Below are 22,770 nucleotides of genomic sequence, written 5' to 3'. Positions count from 1 at the left end.
TATATAATGCTATGGGGTAAATAAAAACCATGAGTACTGCTGTATGCCTTAGCTTAGAACTGAAAAAAAAAAAAAAAAAAAGAGTGATGGAGGCTGGGCACTTATAATCCCAACATTTTGGGAGGCCGAGGTGGGTGGATCGCTTGAGCCTAGCAGCTTGAGACCAGCCTGGGCAACATGGCAAAACCCATAGTGAAACAAACAAACAAAAAACCAATTTAGCTGCGTGTGGTGTAGCTGTAATCCCAGCTACTTGGAAGGCTGAGGAGAGAGAATTTTTTTTTTTTTTTTTTGAGATGGAGTTTTGCTCTTGTTGGCCAGGCTGGAGTGCAATGGCGCCATCTCAGCTCACTGCAACCTCCTCCTCCCAGGTTCAAGCAATTCTCCTGCCTCGGCCTCCTGAGTAGCTGGGATTACAGATGCTCACCACCACGCTCAGCCAATTTTGTACTTTTAGTAGAGATGGGGTTTCTCCATGTTGGTCAGGCTGGTCTCGAACTCCCAACCTCAGGTGATCCACCCGCCTCGGCCTCCCAAAGTGCTGGGATTATAGGCGTGAGCCACTGCGCCCGGCAGAGAGCGGATCTTTTGAGCCTGGGAGGCAGAGGTTGCAGTGAGCTGAGATCATGCCACTGCACTCCAGCCTGGGTGACATAGGGAGACTGTGTCTCAAAAAATTAAATTAAATTAAATTAAAAATAGAATGAAGGGTTCTTGAAGACAAGTGCAACTCACTGTGGTGCATAAAAATGTGTACAAGTTCTTCTGTCCCAAATGCCATGGAGCTGGTGAGAAGCTCATAGTGAACGTGGTTAGAATTCTCCTAAATTCACCCCAGACTGAAATGGTGGCACTGGGGAGGGAGTGACTCACCTGGACTGGCAAACAAGGCAATTATCCATGCAGAAAAGAGGAACCCAGCATTCTGGAACTTTCCCACACTAACTCTTAGAAGCAAGAAGATCCCTTACTCTACTCCTCTTACCCCACCAGACCATCTGCCTTTTCTTTCTCTTTTTTCTTTTTTTGAGATGGAGTTTCACTCTTGTTGCCCAGGCTGGAGTGCAGTGGCGCGATCTCAGTTCACTGCAACCTCTACCTCCCGGGTTCAAGCAATTCTCTTGCTTCAGCCTCCTGAGTAGCTGGGATCACAGGCACACGCCACCATGACCGGCTAAATTTTTGTATTTTTAGTAGACACAGGGTTTCACCATGTTGGCCAGGTTGGTCTCAAACTCCTGACCTCAGGTGATCTGCCCGCCTCGGCCTTTCAAAGTACTGGGATTACAGGCGTGAGACACTGCACCCAGCCCATCTGACTTTTCTTTCTTTTTTTTTTTTTTTTTGAGGCAGAGTCTTGCTCTGTCACCCAGGCTGGAGTGCAGTGGCGCAATCACGGCTCACTGCAAGCTCCGCCTCCCAGGTTCACGCCATTCTCCTGCCTCAGCCTCCTGAGTAGCTGGGACTACAGGTGTCTGCCACCACACCCGGCTAATTTTTTTGTATTTTTAGTAGAGACGGGGTTTCACCGTGTTAACCAGGATGGTCTTGATCTCCTGACCTCATGATCCGACCACCTCGGCCTCCCAAAGTGCTAGGATTACAGGCGTGAGCCACCGCACCTGGCCCCATCTGACTTTTCTACATTTTATTTATTCAGGAAAATAGATGATGGCGTTTGTCTTATAATGTTTTGTAGGCAATTCTGTGGGAAAGAAGCACTCGTTGCTCTGTTTTCACATACGTCCTCTTCTTTTCAGTGACAGAGACACACTCAGGAAGGCTGGACCCACAGAGGCTGCCCACCTTCTTCACTGATTTCTACTTGATTGATTCCTTCCTGACTGATTTCCAGGATCTCTGAAACGAGCAGCCCTCCCCTTTATATGTTTAATCAGATATTGCAAAGTGCACCTGAGAACGAGCCCATTGGCAGCAGATTATGAAGGGGGTCTATGTTTTGAACATGCTGAACTGCTCTGGTTTGTGACTGGGGAAGGTTAAAGGCCTACAACAAAAATGAGTGCTGGATATTGCTAACAAGGGAGGCTTCCTGTAATTTCTCAGGCCATAAGTATTTAGTGAGTATTTACAGGGTGTGGATTATTTTCAGAAACTCTTAGACCAAGAAACTTAGGGACTGCATCTGTCTCACTTACTGGTATGTCCCCAGGGATACACTGGTATCCCTGTCTCGCTTACTGGGGTCTCTCCTACAGGGACTGGCACATAAATAGAGAAATACTAGACATAAATGCTAGTTAAATGAACGCACGTCTGAACAAATAAGTGAATGAATGATCAAGCGAATCTACTCATTCAGTCCCTGAGGCTTTGTAACCCCAGTACCAAGAACGATGCCTGCCAGGAATTAGGCAATCAATAGAGGTTTGGTCACATGAGTTAATAAGTCCAATCAAGCATTAATAACTTATGCAAGTATTCTGTTTGACTATTAAAATTTTTCCAATATAGTTGCTATCTAATAATTGTCATACTCTTTCTGCACCCCACATCTACAGAGGGTCCCCTGTTGACGCCAGCATTGCATTTCCCATGTTCCTGCTTGACACACCTGTGCAGGTGGCATGGTTTTAGCAGAGAGATCCAGAAAGAAGCATCTGCATTACAGTTAGACTGGAAGAAAAGTTATTGAGACTTTAAGGTAACCAGCCTTACCTGGGTCACAGAAGTGTGTATGGAGAAGAGCTCCTGCCAGCTCAAGTGTTACCTCATCTGATCAGAGTTCTCCTTGTGCGGCTTATTTCTGCTGTGATAGAAAAACTGTCTGGGTGTCACGGAGAGAGCTGAAGACAGGAAGTGGGAACCCTCCCTTCTGAATACAGCACTAGAGCTAATGTTAAGAGTGAAGGAAAAAAGCTAAGAGTAATTCCTATTGGTGAACTCATTTAATATTCACAGACACCTAGGAGATAGATAGTATTATTATTACTCCCATCTTATAAGAAACTGAGGCCCAGAGAGGTTAAGTAAATTACTTAAGATTAAATAGCATAGATGGCAGAACAAAGATGCAAACTCAGAAAGTCCGACTCCATTCTTTCTTTTCTTTTCTTCTCTCTTTTTTTTTTTTTTGAGACAGAGTTTCGCTCTGTTGCCTGGCTGGAGTGCAGTGGTGCAATCGTAGCTTATTGCAGCCTTGACCTCCTGGGCTCAAGCGATCCTCCCATTTTAGCCTCCCAACTAGCTGGGACCACAGGCATGCATCCCCACATCCAGTTATTTTTGTGTATTTTTGGGGATAGAGATGGGATTTCACCACATTGCCCAGGGTGGTCTTGAATTCCTGGGCTCGTGATCCACCTGCCTTGGCCTCCCAAAGTGATGGGATTACAGGTGTGAGCTACTGTACCCGGCCCTGACTCCATTCTTACCCACTCTATTACACTGATGTATATGTCCTCTTCACTTGGCAAATCTTTATTTATAGAATTTGGAATAAGGCAAGGATTTACTGTAATAGGATGTTTCATCTGGCCTTTTTTTTTTTTTTTTTTTTAAATATCTTTGCCTATAAGACAAATTCCACAGCATAAGAACTCAAAAACCATAATGTAACAAATCTCTGATGACTATTTGCAAATTATTTTTCCAGTGTCCTAAAGAATATGGCCCTGGCCTGAGAGAGTAAAATCACCTGCCACAGTGGTCCTGTGCACTAGGACTTCCCCCTCATTCTCTCACCTTTAGGGATGGGATAACTGAGAAGAAGGACCAAGCCGATTACTTGGGAATGGGCCACATTGACGGGAATTCAGGAGGTCTCGCTAGGCTTCTACTGGGCACTGCTTTCTTTATAATGCTAAGTGTATATAATCTCTTTTATATGCCTTGAGAATGCGCTGTAATTGGTACACTCCGATAATCAAAGCAAACTTAGTCACATACATTAGACACCACAGAGAGGTGAGCCGCGGAGTGAAATTTATGTTGCCGTGTTACACTAGTTTCAGCTTCAGTTTTTATTTTATGCATGAAATGTAGGATAAGATTGCTCCTGTTGCCGCTTTTAGAGTTACTTCTTTGACCATGTTTGGTTTGGCAGTTAAGAAAAAAATCAACAGCGGGATTACATTTCAATGGCACAACACCTAATCCTCAGGCAAATGATTCGTCCACGCTTAATATAAAGTACTTAGGATGTATTGTTTGATGTGAACACTAGTTCTAATAAAATGGTGCCTGAGGTACAGTTCTTTAACGTGTAATACCCTTATTTGTGTTGGCCTGTACACATTGGATATAAAGCCATTATGATAAAATATATCCTCTTTAGCCTGATAAAAAGGAAAATCAGAGTAGAGGACCCATATCAGGAGAGAGAAGATGCTGTAAAACACAAAGTCCCTTATGATGTTTGTAGTTGGCATTGAGGACACGCCCCTCAGCACTTCTCTGATGGGCACTTTCCCACTGTCTTGGAGGAGCGATGGTTTAATCACTCAAGGTACCTTATTTGAATCTAACATTGTGCTGAACCCAGCTCCGTTTAGCTGCTGCATTTGTGAAGTCTTTCTAACTGGAAGGAGCAGCTGCATCAAAATAGTAGATGGCAAGCACAAAGGAAGGTTAAAGGAAGCAAATACAATTCAGCCTACCTTTGATAGCAGTCTCTGCCCTCAAATATCCACTTGTTATAACCTTTTTCTCCAGGACCCCGTGCTGCTTAGAAGCATGCAAGGTTAATAATAGCAGGCAAAAAATGCGAGGCATTTCAAGACGCAACATTCATCTTACCGTTCCACTAATGCGGGGATGACAGAAAGTCACTTTCAACCTCCTTTCCTGCTGCTTATATTACCTGCGTGTTGTGAGCTACTCCTCTAAGGTATTGGAGAATGATTGCTGTTCATATGGTGTTATAAGAAAGCTGGGCATATTTGCCATTATCCTCATCTGATTTAATGCTTATAAATCAGCAAAAACTCCACCTCAATCCACTTCTCTCTGTCTCTGAAGAGCAGACACTCAGTAATAGCTTCATTCCCAGTTCATCTGATGACTCACTTCCAGAATACTGGTGATTGAGAACCTTCTCTGTAATTGTAGCTTTAGCTAAAGGATGAAAAATCACAAAATCTGAATTAAAGCAACTTGAGTTTTCGGCTTCCCACCTTACCCTGAGTCTTCTGCCACTCTTCAAAAGTTGTAGGAGAGGTGAGCTTTTCAATGAGATGCTGAGCATTTTTTTTTTTTTTTAAATTTAAGCTGTAGTTGTAATTTCTATCCTGCTAGAAAATGACTCGTGGAAGAGCAAGTCTTCGAAGGTTGCTTTTGGCTTAGATTTTTATTTTGAGGCCAAGTGCTTAAATCCATGAAAGTGTCTTTCCTTTGACTGAAAAATCTGGAAGTAAAGATGAAAAAAAGGATGGCAACTAAGCAGAAAGAGGAGGTAGGATGGGAAACCAATGCCTTCCTTTACCTCAGCTAAGTGACATTCCTTAGCCTTCCCAGCATTCCTAGAAAGCCACAGGGACCGGGCACAGTGGCTCATGCCTGTAATCCCAGCACTTTGGGAGGCTGAGGAGAGAGGATCACCTGAGGTCAGGAGTTCAAGACCAGCCTGACCAACACGGAGAAACCCCATCTCTACTAAAAAATACAAAACTAGCCGAGCGTGGTGGTGCATGCCTGTAATCTCAGTTACTCTGGAGGCTGAGGCAGGAGAATTGCTTGAATCCGGGAGGCAGAGGTTGCAGTGAGCCAAGATGTCGCTATTGCCCTCCAGCCTAGGCAACAAGAGTGAAACTTCCCCCCATCGCCCCCTCCGAAAAAAAGAAAGCCACAGAGACAAAAGCAGCTACAGAGCACAAAGAGGCTCCCATCCAGGGTTGGTCATGTGTCCCGGACATTGTGGAGAGGGCAGTGCCATGAGTGACCTCTCACTGCTCCCACTCTGCCCTCCTGGTCCATCTGCCTGGAGGAAGGACGTCTCCATTCCAGTTGACTGAGGGAAGCTCTGGAAAGAATGGCTGGCTTATCCTGGAACTCGACTTTTAGTGCCAGTTCTAGAGAACCTACACCCCAGGACTTACGAGAGCTCTGTAGCTGTGTGCTCAGGTACACAGATCAGACCAGGGACCAGGGACTGCACTTGAGGCTTCCCAGGGCTTTTTCCAACCAGGACAAGTGAGATTTCTCCAGAAGGCCTCTTCCCAGATCAGCTTCCCATTTGTGGAAAAGAAGCTGGAAGCAGATTCCTGGGTAAGGGGTAGAATTTGAAGCAGAGGTTAAAAAGGGAAAATAAGGAATGCTTTTAATGATTGGAAAAAAGTACCTCTTTTGCTCCTACAAAAACTTCTCTCCAGTCAAATCCCCAATGTTTTCCTATATGCTTTCTTTTCTTTTTTTTTTTTTTTTTTTTGAGATGGAGTTTCACTCTTGTTGCTCAGGCTATGGTGCAATGGTGCGATCTTGGTTCACTGCAACCTCCGCCTGCCGAGTTCAAGTGATTCTCCTGCCTCAGCCTCCCAAGTAGCTGGGACTACAGTCATGGACCACCCCACCTGGCTAATTTTGTATTTTTAGTAGGGACGAGGTTTCACCATGTTGGTCAGGCTGGTCTCAAACTCCTGACCTCAAGTGATCCACCTGGCCTCAGCCTCCCAAAGTGCTGGGATTACAGGCGTCAGCCACTGTGCCCGGCCTATCCTCTCTCACTTTTCAATATTTAGTCTGATGCCCAGGAATGAAGCTGAGGGGATTCTCCATTATCATCTCCTTGCCCTGCCCTATGTTTGTGTCTGCTCTAGAGTTCAAATTCTTTTTCAATAGGCTCTTAGATGCCATGCCATTTTGTTGACTTGGAATTTTGTTATTCCATATACACAATCTCAGTTAAATGAAGAAAGAGATGGATTGGGTTTAGGAATCTTTCACTTACACAGAGTTTTTTTGTTTTTGTTTTTTTAATTACAAATGGTCGTTTTAAAAATGAAGTTATTCTCTTTCGTTTTTCAAAACTCCTTCAAGAGAGGTAGGAAGGGAATTTACTCTTCTGCAGCTACCTGGGACAGTGCCTATTTTTAGCATCAAGACCCCTATTATATGAGCATTAGAGAATTTAAAGCCACTTGTGTAGCTATTCTTTATTAGAAAAAAAAAAGGGTCTCATATGGAGAATTCAGAATCCTTTCCAGGGAAGGAGAAATTGGCTGTCTAGGATATTATGAATAAGGGAAAAAATGCAACTGGAAACCTGATAAGATACTTAACTGTGCCTAGAGTTGTTATTGATATGAAATGCCCTTGCTGTCGATATTTTATAATTCCTAACTTACTTATAGTCTCAGATAATGCAATTTTACTTCTAGAATTTTCAAATAGATTTAAAATTCTCTTTCTGGGGTGACTCTGTTCTGAGGCTATTGGTAGCAGGTCTCTGAAGTCACTAATTTCCTCATCCAAATGTTTATCGTTGCTATCACTAAGGTGGGAGTGGGGTTGGGGAAGGTGGAGGAGGCTGGAACGTCAGACTCACTCTTAGAGAAGAATTTTCTGTGGTTTTAGGGCATTGGCCTTCAGAGTTCAATTTGGTTTATCTGATCACTACTCATGCCATTTGCAGAGAATTGAATAAATATGATTTCTCATCTTCTCCAATGTAACAAGGGAGAAACTTAAGTCTGGAGAAGAGAATGAGCTTTTGCAAAGCCTCTCAGGTGCCTCCTGGGCCCGAATGAAGAGTGAATTATGTGTGGCTGGCCTGAGCGCAATGCTCCTGAATTTGGGTAAGAGGTGGTGGGGTGGGTGTAGGTCGGGATTGTAAAGTAAATTGGATTGCTGCCTAAGGTCTCTTTTGGCTCCAAATAGGTGCGAATGGGCGAGTGTGCAATTTCATGATACAGAGGGAGGGAGGGAGAGAGAGAGACTTGATAAGAAAATGTCCTTAGCTAGGTCTTGTTTCAGTCAGCAGTAGTGCCTGCCACAGTTTCACCCCTAACTTACTTTTCCCAAACTCATTGTTTCAGATTTCTCGGGCTTAAAGTCACCAGACAAAGCAGGATTGAACGCCCGAAATGTTGAAGAAACAAATCTTAGTTGTTCTTCAGGAGAGTTCCACCACTCCTTTTTCCTTCGTCTTCTCTTAACTCCTTCCGAATACCTCGAAAACCCGCCCACGTCCCTCTATCCCCACAGAAAACCCGCCCACGTCCCTCTATCCCCACAGAAAACCCTCCACGTTCCCTCCATCCCCACGGAAAACCCGCCACGTCCCTCCATCCCCACGGAAAACCCGCCACGTCCCTCCATCCCCACGGAACACCCGCCACGTCCCTCCATCCCCACGGAAAAGCCGCCACCTCCCTCCATCCCCACGGAAAACCCGCCACGTCCCTCCATCCCCACGGAAAACCCGCCACGTCCCTCCATCACCAAGGAACACCCGCCACGTCCCTCCATCCCCAAGGAACACCCGCCACGTCCCTCCATCCCCACAGAAAAGCCGCCACGTCCCTCCATCCCCACGGAAAACCCGCCCACCTCCCTCCATCCCCAGGGAAAACCCACCCACGTCCCTCCATCCCCACGGAAAACCCGCCACGTCCCTCCATCCCCATGGAAAACCCTCCACGTCCCTCCATCCTCACGGAAAACCCTCCACTTCCTTCCATCCCCACAGTGGCCACTGCTGTCCAGGCTGCCATCATTTCTCACTAGACCTCTGCAGGGACTGCCTAATGAATCTCCCATTCCCCATCTTGCCTCTCTCTCATCTCCACACCCCAACCAGAGAGCCCTGTAGATAACAGAAATCTGAGTCTTGAATACACCTGTTTAAAACTCGTCTCTAGTGCTTCCCCAGTGTGCTTGGGACACGACTGAATTTTTTTTTCCATGGTGTACAAGGCGCTCCCTGTGGAGATCTCAGTGACTGGGGGAGCTGAGCTTCCATTCCCTTTCCATGCCCCAGCTGTGGACATTTTCTTCCTCCTCAGGAAGATAGCATAGCTCACTCATTGCCATCTGCTTGGAGCACGTCTAGCCTTGTCATTCTTCACGACTAGGCTTAAAGGGAACTTCATGCACGTTTTGTGGGATGCTCCCACCTCAGACCATAGGAGTCCCTTCCATTGCAAGTTTCCATGGTGTGTGAATATCCTTCCACAGCACCAAGTTATTTACCTTTCTAGGCTGGTAGTAGCTTGTGGAGGTTTTGTCTCCCCAGAAGACTAGCAAGCTTGATGTTTGCTTATCAATAAGAGTAGGGGTCGCACCTGTGCTGGCTGCCCGGAGCACCCAATGTGTGCCAAAACACAGCAAGAACTCAATAAAAATGTATGAATTAATATGAAGTCCAAAGGGCTGATGATCTCAGTTTTTTTGTTCATGGTGCAGCCATCGTGTTAAAGAAAATCCAGGCCTACCTGTCTAAAAAACTAATTTATCTCACAGAGATCCCGGGACTATCTGGAATTCCCCTTCCCCAGTGTTTTTAGAAAGAATGAAAAATAGACTAATTAGATCAAACAAGCAGCTGTCCCTTTGATGTCCCCCCTCCCCGCCCCCACTCCTCATATATGCAAATAGGTTGCAGAAAGGGAGAAAGCCAAGAGCCAAAAACACAACTCCAGGTATGTTTGGCTCTCCTTAATCAGGAGACAATAAGAGCGTTCTTCAATTGTATTGTTGTTATGATTCAAAATGAACTAAAGAATGCAGGGGCTGGCGTGGGAGACTGAATTCTCTGGAGTTAACACAATAGGGCACCCGCGAGGGGGTAGACAGGTGAAGGTAACCCTAGAAAGGTAAATAACTTGGGAAATAACTCTAGAAAGTTATGTTTCATCATCGTTCTCCTTCACACTCACTATGACCTTCCCATCCGATGGCAAATCTCTTCTGCTCAGAGGTATTTCCCTCTTGGAGCCACACGTGGAGTCATGGGTTGAGCTTAGGATGAGCACCACGATCCCTCCTCTCACAGGGCACATGGCCATGTGGGGGAACCAGGCAGACACAAAAGCAATTTCAACAGCCTGTGACGTGTGCCATGACAGAGGCAGCACAGGCTTTGACGGGAGTGCAGAAAAGACGCATCACAGGTGGCGGGAACAGGTGGCTGGGGATGGGGGGTGAGTGGTCAGGCGAGACTGACTTCTCAGCAGAGGTGATATCTAGTTAAACCTAAAGGACAAGTGGGGTCTGGGGAGATGGGCAGGTGGGAGCATTGTGGCCTTGCAAATAGTGTCTTACACAGGGAAAAGTTCATATCTGGTGCTGCATGGACTATACCTACTATCAGGACATACCAAGAATAGTAATAAGTATATGAGGCTTGCAAAATTAATCAATATATAAAATCAGCAACTAGGAGTCATCTGACAATTCCAGAGCATCTGCTTGAGTCCTGAAGATTTCACAGAGCAGGCGCCATGCTCTTTCCTGTCACTGTGCTGACCCTGTGCCAACGCCAACGCAGACCGAATGTGATCAAACAAGAGCTTCCAAACAGATTGATCTCACCTTGAAATTCCTCACATGTAATGCAGGTTACACAGGCGTCCTCTGCCTGCCTCCTTCCAGTTGACCCTCTGATCATTTCTATAAGGCAAACCCAGCTGCTGTGACTCAGGCCAGTGGTGGCCCTGGGCCCCTTCCTAGCAATCCTAGAGGTTATTTGCACCAGACGTGTTTCCAAGAGGTCACTTGTTGAAACACCTTTCAGTAGGATAAACCGCACATTAAATAGATATTTCCGGCCGGGCAGGTGGCTCACGCCTGTGATCCCAGCACTTTGAGAGGCCAAGGTGGGGGGATAACCTGAGGTCGAGAGTTCGAGACCAGCCTTACCAAATTGGAGAAACCCCGTCCCCACTAATAATACAAAAAAAAAAAAAAAATTAGCGGGGCGTGGTGGCGTATGCCTGTAATCCCAGCTACTCGGGAGGCTGAGGCAGAAGAATCCCTTGAACACGGGAGGCAAAGGTTGAGGTGAGCTGAGATTGCGCCATTGCACTCCAGCCCGGGCAACAAGAGCAAAACTCCGTCTCAAAAAAACAAAAAAACAAAAAAACAAAAAGAGATTTCCTCCTGCCCTGCCTTGACGTGGATTTGGTAGAATAAAACGCAGAAACTGTGGCTTCTTCCCTCCTTCTTCCGGTGACATTCTTTGTTGTTGCCTCCATAAAAGGTCACCATTGAAAGGACTGAAGAATATGAAAAATGATGTCCCATTCTCTCTCTTGGAAGCAGTACAGTCTTAAGCAATTTGATACAAGACGATGAGGAGGAAGACAGAAGAGAGGGAGGAACAGGAACCAGAGCAGCAGGGCTCTGAATTTAGAAACCTGGCCGTGCTCTTTGGATCTGATTTGGCCCGAGAATGCAAGCATCAGATAAAAATAACAAGTCACACAGCAGAGGACGGATCTCCGGCTTCTCCTGCGCCCGGGGCCGCACATGCCCAGTGCGTGCCTGTTTGGTGGAGAGGCGCAGAGCAGCCTTCCCAGCAGAAGGCTGGAGTGAGAGAGGGCCTGTGTTTGATGTATGAGCTTTGGCTTGCCGTCGTGAGTCACCCCAGAACTAGCTGCAGGCAAAACAAAAATCTTTTGTGATTAATTAGAAAAACTGGACAATTATGAATTGACTGCACACAGCCCGGGTAGGGTAATATAAATAGTAATGACTCCGGCAGAGCCCGATGAGCTCTAGTGTTTATGTGAGATCACTGGAGAAAGGCACATTTTTAAAGTGGAATCTGCTGAAATAGGATGATTTCTAGTCTCTGATAATTTGAAGATCTCGACCAGGATTCCAGGGGATACCTTCCAGAGGGGTCTAGTTGCCTTTTCCCACCACCCCTCCAAACATGGGTCCCTGTGCCAAATGGACTGTTGTTTCTTTCTTAAAAAAAATTGAACCCAAACATCCTTTTCAGCAGTTCTAGGAAACTGCTGACATCTTTTGCTAACCCCACTGCCAGGACATAGAGCTGTTAGCTGGTTATTTCGCCCTTTTGGGGCATTTGCCTCCACTGTGACACTCTCAGAGGACTTGAACACAGATACCATTTTTATTCAGAGGCACTTGTTGGTTTTTACCTTCAAGGGAAGAAGGAACCACTATGAGTGAGCTGTTTTACCTGGGAAAGGAAAGATCAGCATATTGTAGTGAGTTATTGGATTGATGATTTATTCTGCTTGGGGAGGGTGAAGTAGAAAGATCTCCACAACACACAGTCGAGCAAAGCTTTTAAAAACCTTTGGGTGTCAACGCTGTATTTCTTAATATGATTTAATTATGCCACCCAACCTGCCCACCCCGTGAGCACATCTTACATAGTGGAACTAGGGAATGATTATTTTTCAAGGAAGTTTACAAAGAAAATAATTAAACCCTGACCGTGCCTGCAAATGTCAACATACAAATTTCCTCCAGTGATCATTTTTTAGCCACTGGGGTAAGCAAGTTATCCTTTGTCCTGGGGCAATATGGTGTAGCCAGCAATGGTCACAGACCCAAGAGTCACAAAAGAAAAAAACGTGATCTCGCTGATGCCTCCCCAAGCATCTACTCCGCTTCCATAAAACACCTTTCAGACCTTTGAAATTTGGTTTCTGCCAGGCAATTAACTCATCTTAACGTGCGTTCTACATATCCAAGTGCCTTTTCTGGCCCTCTGTTTGCACTTGCCGGCGTTCACATTGTTTTCTATTATTATTCAAGCAGCGCCGCCTCAGTAGTAAACCCATTGACCATTCAATCAGAGCAGTGGCTGCTGTGGATAATTAAAAGTTCCCAACTTCTTACCCCAAGGCCAGGCTAGAGCCAGTCAGAGAGGAGCCAGGTCCCGGCTGCTCAGGGACCAATCGATCAGCTGATTAACCCTTCTTACTGATTGGTTAGAGCTGATTGCATCTCCAGTAAAGAAATCTCTTCTGGCCCTGGGGCACTGGAGGCAGCTACACATTCAGGGTGGCCGAGGGAGCGGCTGGCCGCAGCAGTCACTGTCCTCACACAAAATAAAGGGAGGAAAAGAGAAAAACTCCTAATGCAACATTTTAAAGATTTTATCTCTCCACCACTGTTTTTTCCCCAGACTCTCTTTGATTTTATTTCTAGAGAGAGAAGTCTCTGTCTGAGATTCAGGAATGGCAGAAAAGATATTTGGTGTGGCAGTTGCTGCTATGTAGCCCATGAAACGGAGGATTCTTTTTGACAACAGTGTCCCCAAATGTACCCTTGCAAAATGGCTGACGTCAGAAAGTACACACCCTTCATAAAATGGGTCCCTCTCCTGGAAGATTGCTTGTTGACCAGTCGACTTTGACAGGGTTTGTATTTGCTGGCTCGTAAATATTTATCCTTGGGTCGGCATAAACAATCTGTTTTCCATTGTGCTCACATTTTGGTGCAGTGAGTAAAATATGCTGTATTGTAACAGAGGCATTTAAAAAAATTGCTACCCAGTTGTTGTCTTTGAAGGGAGTAGCTGAGATGCTATCAGACAGGTGTGGTGGCCAAGCCATTATGAGTGGCTCATCCGGTTTTCTTTAAGACTGATTTCCGTGAATTTGGTAGGAGGGTCCAGCCAGGGAATCCCCTGTGAAAACGTTATCTCTGCTGGTCCCAGGCTTATCATTCAATCTGCAGCAAAGGGGAGAAAAGCTGAATTTTGCAAAGCTGACTTTGCAAATATTACCTTTGCCTCTGTCTTCCAGAAGGCCAAGCTCCCACTGACGTCAAAGGCAGTTGGCCTGTGGGGAATGTGCGGGCTCAGTCAGAGTGCGTGTCCAGTGCCTTGGTGGAAAATGTAGCAGGCAGGTTGGAAAACAAATGTTTTCAAAATGCTCATGTTTTGCCCTTATTTTGGGATACTTATTCGTGGAACTGCAAGAACAGAAAATGAGGAGACATTTCCAGGAACTCGAACATTATTTACCCTACAGTGAAACTGATGGCAACAGAGACTGATCTTAGAGTCTACCGAGGGCGAGTTACAGGGGAGTAGCTTTATTTTAAGGGCCTTCCTTGGAGTGGGGTTTAGGGACTGCATGCTCTGTGAGTTCTTACAGGCACTGTGGGATGTAGCTGTTTACTTGGAGGGATCTGCTCCACCACCGAGGCTGAGGGCAAACAAGCAGGTGTGAAACACTCTTGGGAAAGAGCACTGAGACCCTGAAAAGTATTGTAAGAACACAAAGAATGATAGTTATGTTTTCATTATTAGATGAACCAAAGTAACCAACAATTATATGACCCTGGACATATTTATTAAAATCTCAAGGGCCTCAGTCTGCTGGTCTTAAAGCAAGTTTATGAGAGTGCACACACACACACACACAGATTTTTTTATGGACTTGCAGCTATTTAATTTATTCTTAAACACGTACATTTCTGAAATCAAAGCTGAAATTGTAAAAATCATGTGCAAGCCAGATCTGTAGGCCATTACAGGAAAGGAAAATGTTGCCAAACCTAAGGAGGCATGAGATAATAGCATGGGTCCTGTTCATGCAATCACTATTTAGTAATAACTTAACTATATGACACTGTTAAATATAATATAGAAACTAATACATGTGCCTATTCTTGGTCTGCTGGGAGCTTACAGTCTGATTTGTCTTATAAATGTCGCTTATTAAAATGCCCATGAGGACACTTAGAATTTAACATATTTTGAATAAAGTGCTTCAATGTGAAACTACTTCTCTATACAAGATTTCTGTGCATGAAGAGAAAAGGAATACAACTGGTCTTAGAAATGAGTAAGGTAAGTACTTCTTAATATTTTGAGGCTGTGCTACTCTGGGACACTACCTATGGGGTAGCCCTGCCCCATAAGGAACAATAAAAAAAAGTAAAATAAAATAAAAATTTTGAGGCTAGATAAAATTGACTATACTTGAAAAACTGGGTCATTTCTGGTTTTTTTTTTTTTTTTTTTTTTTTTTTTTTTTTTTTTTTTTTTTTTTTTTTTAAAGACTAAGTTTTGCTCTTGTCGCCCAGGCTGGAGTGCAATGGTGTGATCTTGGTTCACTGCAACCTCCACCTCCCAGGCTCAAACGATTCTCCTGTCTCAGCCTCCAGGCGCCCGCCACCACGCCTAGCTAATTTGTTTTGTATTTTTAGTAGAGACGGGGTTTCACCATGTTGGCGAGGCTTGTCTCGAACTCCTGACCTCAGGAAAGGGAATATAGTATCCTATACTATCAAAGCAAAATGTAAAACTTTATTTAAAATCAGGGCAGGCTATGAGGTGCTTCCTAGTCTTGAGAGTATGTGGGATTTCTGAATATGGAAACCGTATCAACAAACAGCGGCGACAGTTCGTGCAAATTGAGCACCAGACTAAAAGCAGGTAGGATTCCTGGGAAGGAAGCACTGTAATTCGAAACTCAGATTAGCCATTTTCTCTGTGGTAAAACAGAGACCACGAAGTACACCTATTCACTTAGCAGACTCGCTGGCTGCGGCAGCTCCCTTTGAAGATACATTTATTTTCTAAAGAAAGCTGGTAAAAAACACTGACTATATTTAGCATATGAAATGAATGTGATTGATTTTTGTTTCAGTGATTCTGCTTATAGAACATATATAGATATATATTTTTGAAGAGAGTCTCTGTCGCCCAGGCTGGAGTGCAGTGGTGCGATCTCAACTCACTGCAACTTCCGCCTCCTGGGTTCAAGCGATTCTTCCGCCTCAGCCTATGGAGTAGCTGGGACTACAGGCATGCACCACCACACCTGGCTAGTTTTTTTTGGTATTTTTAGTAGAGACGGGATGTTGGCCAGGCTGGCCTCAAATTCATGACCTCAGGTGATCCACCTGCCTCGGCCTTCCAAAGTGCTGGGATTACAGGCGTGAGCCACCGCGCCCAGCCTAGAACATTTTTAAGTATTGCTCAGAAATGTCCCAAAGATGGGAGTTTTTCCAACACGTGAAACAGAAGTTCAGTTTGTCTTTCCTTACTCTTTTTTTTTTTTGGAACGTTTTCCTAAGAATACCCTAGAGATCATGCAACAATAAACACAACCAAATATCAAAGTTCATTTTTTTTTCTTTTTAGTTAGGATCTCACTCTGTTGCCCAGGTTGGAGTACAGTGGCATGATCACTGCTTACTGCAGCCTTGACCTCCTGGGCTCAGGTGATCCTCCTACCTCAGCTTCCTGAGTGGCTGGAACCACAGGTACACACCGCCACACCCAGCTAATTTTTAAAATTATTTGTAGAAATGAGGTCTTACTATGTTGCCCAGGCTGGTCTTAAATTCTTGAGCTCAAGCGATCCTCCAGTTTCAGCCTCCCAAAGTGCTGGAATTACAGGCAAGAGTCACAGCTCCTGGCCTGAAATTTCATTTTGTATGGAAATCTGTGAAACAAAACAAGTGTACTTTCTCACCTTTCTCAGCGCCCACTTCATGCTCTGATCAATTAATTCAGAGTAATAGAAATGCAAGTGGTTATTGGAACACGTTTGTTTGGAAACAGTACATCCAACTAAATGATTCTGATTTTTTTTTTCCAAAGTCCCAGATATGGGACATTAAAAAAACAAAAAGTGTACCTTGCATACACATTTTCTTCTAAATGGACCAGAATGCTATGTTTGCCTTTTGCTGTCTCAGTCTGCTTAGGAATTCCTAATGAGTAAACCACAGCATTTAACAGTAAAATATGGTTATGGCTCTTAAATGTGGGCTACATTTAACAACCGTATATTGATTTTTTTCTTGTAATTTTATTTCCATGAACATTTCTGGTTTCTTAATTAGTAGCCTTTTAGAGAAAGATTTAACATTCTATCAGAGAGTTTGGCTTCTGTGATACAGCTTTTCAGGGGAGAGAAAGCTCTAGACTGGTAGCCCCTGTTGGGGAGGAAGAAGGCCAATACGCTATGCATACGTGTGCAGATGTACACAGACACATGGCCCTCCCTCCCTTGCCTGCCAACACAATTAAGACAAAATCGCCGTGGTGAACCTGGCGACAAAACTCAACAATCTCCAATTGCACACTCACCCTGTAACGGGAAGAACTGCGTACCCCATGTTCCTTATTAAACCGAAGTATTTTATTTAATGAGCATGACTCACGCAAGGTGTTGCCATAAATCATCGGCTGGTTTACAAACTCAATAACTAGGCTTCCTGCTATAACTAGGCTGTGCACACCTTAAATTATTAACACGCCGGGGCCTTGAGGCAGATCTTTGATGATGATGATATAAACACTGTGAAGACAAGGTGCTCTCTCAGCAAAAGATTATTGGCTCTAATTACCATTTACCACAGGAAAAAGAAAAGAAAAGACAATAAAATATGAGGGAGAATTTAAATCTAAGATTTAATTTTATGAGGAGCTTTAAATGCCCCCACCCCACAACTTTTTTCCTTTCGTTTTTTTTTTCTTTTTTTCTTCTTATTTGCGGCTGCTGTACCAACCTGACTACACTGCTGATGTATAATGATAGCCCATGGTTGGCTAACCTTAAAAGGATGACAGTTGTTAAGAGGAAAAGAGGGAAAAGAATGGAAACAGGAGAGACTCTGCAGTGGATATCATGTAAATTCTTTGAAATGTGATGGAAAAAGGCCAGGGGGAAGAGAAAATGATAATACACTGGAAAGAAATCCCAGTTTTAATTGTTTTCATGTATATACGTAATAAAAAGGTTAAAGGACTAATATGCCCGGCTCCAATCATTTTGGTTAGTAAACTAGAACTTCAGGTCAGCTTTTTAAAAGGAGTAATTTGCTGTTATTACGTGCTTGGGTTTTACTGCGTCCTCATTACACAGTTGTTGGAAGGATGCAAAGAAGTTAAAATGAGAGAGGTTTAATGATAAGAGAACTTATTAAAAAATGAAAATCCAGACAAATGACACATGGCTCATAGTTGCATAAATAATATGTGTTTCCTTTCTGGGTATTTGTGGAAGGTGGACATATCAACTGGGGAAAGAGTGCCTAGGACGAATGAAAAGTGGAAAAAGGGGCTCAGTTTAGCTTCCTGCTGTCAAAGGCTTTTGTTCTGCCTTCCCCTGCGGTTTTGCAGATTTCTCATTTCAAGGACTGACTCTCTGCTCAGGTCATTGTCTCCGTAGGCTAAATTGTTGGCTCAAATTTCTACCATTAAAACAACTACAAGTTGTCATCTAATATTTATTTATGGAATCATTCTAGAATGTTGGAGTTGGAAAGGACTTTGCAAATGATCAACCTCTTTATTTTGCAAAGGTGAACATTTCATCCCTAAAGGGTGAAGTGATTTGGCCAACACCTCTCCCAGGTCTGTAGACGTCTGAATGAAGGTGGAACCCAAGTCAGCCTCTTACTGTGTCAGAAAGTGATGTCTGCTGGAACTCATCTCAGAAACAATAGGAATGTGGTCAGTGATTGAGAAATTCACTATTGGCCTCATACATAAAATAGGTGACACTGATTACTGTATCTGTCCTGGGGATATTTAAGACAGGTCTTACAATCCAATGAAACTGTTAAAATATGACCAGAATGTGAAAAAAAGAATCTGTGATACAGGTTTAAAACTCTTTGCTTTTAATTTAAATAGCTTTGCTAGATTTTAGGATCAGGTAAGATTTTTGGTAAAGGACAGATTCAGGGACATAAGAATCTGCTCCCAAGCCCTATTTTCTCTAGTATTTCTTGGAGGTCACCTGTGCATCTATTCTAGTCTATTCTTAGACTGCTAAGGGGCAGAAATGAGGAAGCTATTACAGGCACTAGGAGCCTTCTTCAAGAGACCTTTCGGTGCACTTTTGCTGGTTTTGCCATCTGGTAAAGATGTTGTGTGAGTTGTGGCTGTCTTACCCAATACAATGCACCGGTTGCATCTGGACCAGGTCTTGCTACAGAGCAGCACTTGGGGACCAGGCATCATGCCTTCCTCCCCTGGATAGAAAAAGATGAATCTACATGTAAAGGGAAAGACAAACAATGCCTTTCAATATTTTTGGGAAAATACTTCATGGTTACTTCTCTCTCTGGTCATTCTCTTCCTCTCCATGCTGGATCACCACTTGAGATTGGAAACCCAAGACTGACCACTCATGATCCTCAGACTATTTCTGATGCGTCCCAGGAGAAAGAGTGTTCTGGTCAACTTCCACTTGGGGTTTTCCAATTGTCTTTGTAATTATAATATCTTACACGAGGCTTCCAAAAACACTTTTATTGTATAGTCTTATTTTTCTTCATGTTGCGGAAAGATAATGTAATTTTGTCCTTCCTCATTAAAAAATGGGTGTAATTCCACTTCCTAGTTGAATTATGCCTCAGAGGTAACCATGCATAAATATTGTGAGAAATAATTCCTACATGAGGTATATCATACAGCCTCATAAAAAACCTAGAATTCCTAGGGTCAGGCATGGTGGCTCATGCCTATAATCCCAGAACTTTGGGAAGTGAAGGTAGGTGGATCACTGAGGTCAGGAGTTCAAGACCAGCCTGGCCAACATGGTGAAACTTTGTCTCTACTAAAAATTAGCTGGGCATAGTGGTGCGTGCCTGTAATCCCAGCTACTCAGGAGGCTGAGGCAGGAGAATCACTTGGACTCAGGAGGTGGAGGTTGTAGTGAACTGAGATCCCACCACTGCACTCCAGCCTGGGCGACAGGGTGAGACTCTGTCTCAAAACAAAAACAAAAAACAAAACACCCTAGAATTCTTTTTGAATGACCAAGTGGGTGTGCAGTGTTATTTTGTAGAAGACAAAATGTTTTCGCTTTCGTGAAATAGGTGAATACTAGAAGACCTAAAATTAAGTGTGTATACATATAACATGTTAGTATACAATATTCATTGTAAAACACGAAATTTACACATTGAGACCATTTCATGCTCTCTGCCTTGGGCTGATTGTAATGCAAAGAGCCACAACTGGGGCCTCTTCGTGAGTAGCTTTTAAAGGGGCCTGTCCTGGGGTGGGTTGACAAGGCTGTTCTTAGCCTGAGCGTCTGGGCTGTTTGCTGAGAGATGGCCTGGGGCAGAGCCTGGCTGATTGCCCCAACTGGCCCTGCTCCCAGAGGTCAACCCAGGGCTTAGTAGCATCCCCTCATCAATCTAACCTGGGGAAGGGGAACTAACAGAAGAATGTGTCTGTGTGCATCTGTCCTAGGAGCACAGGAGGGCAGGAGCTGGAGTGGCAGCTGGGTGAGTTCCGGGGTTCAGGCTGCTCACTGCTGCTGCTCCCCACTTTAGGACCAGAGCCCACGAGAGCCCATGCTGCTGCTTCTAAAATTGCCAAGTGTTATTTTGTGAATTGTATAACTCTTTTTTTTTTTTTTTTAAAAAGCAACCCATTGTTTTATTTAAGTAAATAAAACACTACATTTTATTTAATACATTTTAAAGAAATATTTAATTAATTTAATTTTGATTTCGAAAGTAACGTTCATGCAGTCCTGTTCTGTGCATACCTAGGCAAATGATCTTTCAAACAAAAAACAAAATTGTGATCATGCTCTACATTCTGGGGTTGCTTTTCTTTCTTTCTTTCTTTCTTTTTTTGAAAAGGAGTCTTGCTCTGTCGCCCAGGCTGGAGTTCAGTGGCGGGAGTGCAGTGGCGCGATCTCAGCCCACTGCAAGCTCCGCCTGTCAGGTTCATGCCATTCTCCTGCGTCAGCCTCCTGAGTAGCTGGGACTACAGGCGCCCACCACCGAGCCCAGCTAATTTTTTATATTTTTAGTAGAGACGGGATTTCATCGATGGGGTTTCATTGTGTTAGCCAGGATGGTCTCCATCTCCTGACCTTGTGATCCGCCCACCTTGGCTTCCCAAAGTGCTGGGATTACAGGTATAAGCCACCGCGCCTGGCCCTGGGGTACCTTTTCTTAAACTTAAAAAAGAAAAAAGAAAAGGGAACATTTCAAACATTACAAGAGAAGCAAACAGCATATAATCAAACCTCTTGTGCTCATCACCCAGCTTTAACAATGAGCAACTCATGGTCAACTTTATTTTATCTCTACCTAACTCCCTCTCCTGCTATTTTGAGGCAAATTCCAGTTATCATATCATTTCACTGTATACACTTCCATTGCCTTCTGTTTCTAAAAATTGTGATAAAATATGCATAACATAAAATTTGCCACTTTATCTTTAAGCATACACTTCAGTGGCATTAAGTATATTCATATTGTTGTGTAACTGTCACCGCCATCCGTCTCCTGAAATCTTTGAGCTTATAAAACTGAAACTCTCCACCCATTAAACAATAACTCCCTAGTTTCCTCTTTTCCCAGCCCCATGCAACTTTCTGCCTCTATAATTTTTATTACTAAAAATCATATGAGAGTGTCTCATATGTGTGAAATCATCAGTATTTGTCCTTTTGTGTCTAGCTTACCTCACTTAGCATAACGTCCTCAAGTATTGTCCACGTTGTAGCCTAGGTCAGAATTTCCTTCCTTTTTTAAGGCTGTGCATTCTGTTTTATAACCTGTTTGTCCATTTAGTAAGAAAGCACTTCGGATATGTTTAACTCTCAGGCTTACATATCTCTTCCCTAATAGGTGTTATTGTTTGCTTTTGATGTGTTTATTTGGGAAGATATTAAATAATTGATTCCTGGAAAGAAAGTCGTCTTTTCTGCTGCAAAAGCCGTGAGTCACAACAGGAAGAATGTGAGTGAGCTCTGTGCCTTCAGTAGCTGAAAATCACAAACACGGGATGCTTACCTTCAATGTGTGCATTTGTGCAATTTTGCATCTGTAGGCTGCATATACTTTGCGTTCTCTGTAGGACATGCTAAATGCATCCTAAGATCAGAAATCTTTACAATACTTAACTGTACATCTTCTGTGGACGTAAAAGACAGACAACCTGAGGATTCAAGTACACATGATGACACAGAGAGGAGGCACATACTCCACGCCCAAAGCATGTTTCTCAGGAGCCCCAAGTATATTTACCATTAGCTAATTAGTCTTCAAAATACCTCAGGAATGATAGGTGTGCTTAATACCCTGATTTGGTCATTATACATTGTATACATGCATCGAAACGTCCCACTGTACCCCATAAATATGTCCAATTATTATGTGTCAGTTAAAAATAAGGTAAAACCTACAAATTAAAAACAAGACTCTCCAAAATCCAAAAACCCAAAAATACTTCATTTGGGTTCACAATCAAATACTAGATTACAAAGCATGGATTGCTTTCACCATTTGACAAACAAGGAAGGTATATATGAGCAAAATTAATAGGCACCTAAAAAAAGACAAAGACAGGCCTGTCAGGACTCTCCTTTTGTCTCTGCACTTACTGTATCTGCTGTCTTTCTTTTGGCGGGTGGTGGGGAAGGGTCTCACTCTGTTGTCCAGCCTGGAGTGCAGTGGTGCAATCATAGCAGCCTTGAACTCTTGGGTTCAAGGGATCCTCCTGCCTCAGCCTCCCAAGTGGCTGGGACTACAGGCATGCACTGCCACACCCAACTAATTTTTTATTAAAATTCTTTTTCTAGAGATGGGTTTTTGCTATATTGTGCTGGCTGGTCTCAAACTCCTGGGCTCAAGTGATCCTCCCTCCTTGGTCTCCCAAAGTGCTAGGATTATAGGTGTGAGCCATGGGGGCTGGATTATATCTGTTCTCTTAATTCCTGTTCTACTGTGAGCCACAGTCTCTTTTATTAAGACTAAGAAAGAATAGGAAGGCAGGGCCTGGTGGCTCACGCCTGTAATCCCAGCACTTTGGGAGGCCAAGACGTGCAGATCACGAGGTCAAGAGATCGAGACCATCCTGACCAACATAGAGAAACCCCATCTCTACCAAAA

This window comes from Chlorocebus sabaeus, chromosome 17 (assembly GCF_047675955.1).
Source record: "Chlorocebus sabaeus isolate Y175 chromosome 17, mChlSab1.0.hap1, whole genome shotgun sequence".
Classification (NCBI taxonomy): Eukaryota; Metazoa; Chordata; class Mammalia; order Primates; family Cercopithecidae; genus Chlorocebus; species Chlorocebus sabaeus.
This window is presented reverse-complemented; position numbering follows the sequence as displayed.